We start from the raw sequence: 1,857 nt of genomic DNA on the forward strand, positions 1-1,857 counted from the left end.
TTCACTATCAGTTTAATAAGTTACATTATGTAATAATATATATATTATACAGACTCTCTCTTTTGTCCCTTCGTGGGCGCCATTGTAAGGCTCTGGGCGTGTTTCAGTTACAACACATGATCGCTGCAGGTATAGCATGTGTAAGGATCTGCTGTTCAGCTCGGAGTGACTCGAAAAGGGTTTGTGCGGTGTGAGGAAAAGTGGTTGCGCATGCGTCGTTCATACAGACCGAGCTGCATGCACAACCCCAGGGATACGTTCTTTCATTTTGTACCCGTGCATTATATACTGGGATGGACACCTTACACATCGTGCAATCATACACTGTGCTGTGACCGACATTGTTACAAATGTGATAACCCATGATCATTCAGGCGCGGATTTAGNGATCGGCCGGGAATGTGAACATATTAACATTTTAAAATGCATCAGATAATGCACGGAGCTTGTGTAAAAAAATCTGGCATACTAGCAAATATTGTGGTTTCCGTTATCTGATATTTTTACTATATTTTCTTTGTATCTTGACCCTAAAGTGCATTTTTATTTTACCACCTCCGCAAAACCGCAAGTTGCAACGCTCGGCGGAAATATACTAGCATAAGTTGCATAATTATATAATTAACCGCTCGTTATAGATGATCTGAAAAATAATACTTTTGATTGTCACCTACCGCCCGGGCGATATTAATCATATCATTATACAAGAACGATACAGGGTTTTTTTCGGCTGACAATATTATGTATAATCGACTAAACATATCCATTCAATTATTTTGGTTATCTATACATGTTAAAGTAAACGCTTTTTATCTGATGGAAGCTGTAAACCTAACAATGCATTATAGATACAGTGTTTCGTGGATATATTTCACAGGCAAGCAACGCGGACATCAAAAGGTGCTGCACCCTTGTTTTTAAAACAAATAAATTGTCCGTCGACACTCAAAGTGATTAATAGTAAAACTAAATTGAAATATACTAGGGCTTTCTAACTGTTTAGTTCAGCTATGGCTGTAGAAGCAAGTGGAGAGGATATTCTATCCACAAATCTAATTCCTGCCGACGTGCTTGATATTGACAAAACCCTAAGGAAAGCCCCGAAAAGCTACAGGGAATGGCGATTGTCTTTACAACAGCGTTTCAATTTTAATAAAAGGTTACGTAGGGTCACCGGAAAAATAACATTATGTCGTAATAACGACTTAGTATCTCGTAATAACGACTTAGCTATGTCGTAATAGCGACTTAGTATTTCGTAATAACGACTTAGTATCTCGTAATAACGACTTAGCTATGTCGTAAAAACGACTTAGTATCTCGTAATAACGACTTAGCTATGTGGTAATAACGACTTAGCTATGTCGTTATTACGACTTAGTATCTCGTAATAACGACTTAGCTATGTCGTAATAACGACTTAGTATCTCGTAATAACGACTTAGCTTTGTCGATATAACGACTTTGTATCTCGTAATAACGACATAGTTCCGTATATTATCGGCAATGCTATTTCATTAGTTTTCCTTCAGAATCGGCAGTTAATGGACGACCTGACATCATTCACCAGCCAAGATTTAAAGGTAGGTTTGCTTTTTGAAGCATCTCGAATTTTTTTATGAAAACTTGACTCATGTTGATTTAACCTTGAGACATTAACTCATTTTATTAATTATAAGAAGACTGATATACATGTAAAATCTAACCTAAGGCATAAAACATCAGAAAAGGAAGGACTGTAGGCTGGAATCTGCATGTCTGTTTGAATCCGGACAACTCTTAAATATATTGACAGATTTAATCGAAACATAATAAAAAAAGTAAAGTTGTAAGTAATTGATGGGGGGGGGGGGGGGG

Source organism: Mizuhopecten yessoensis, unplaced genomic scaffold (assembly GCF_002113885.1).
Source record: "Mizuhopecten yessoensis strain PY_sf001 unplaced genomic scaffold, ASM211388v2 scaffold715451, whole genome shotgun sequence".
NCBI classification, from domain to species: Eukaryota; Metazoa; Mollusca; class Bivalvia; order Pectinida; family Pectinidae; genus Mizuhopecten; species Mizuhopecten yessoensis.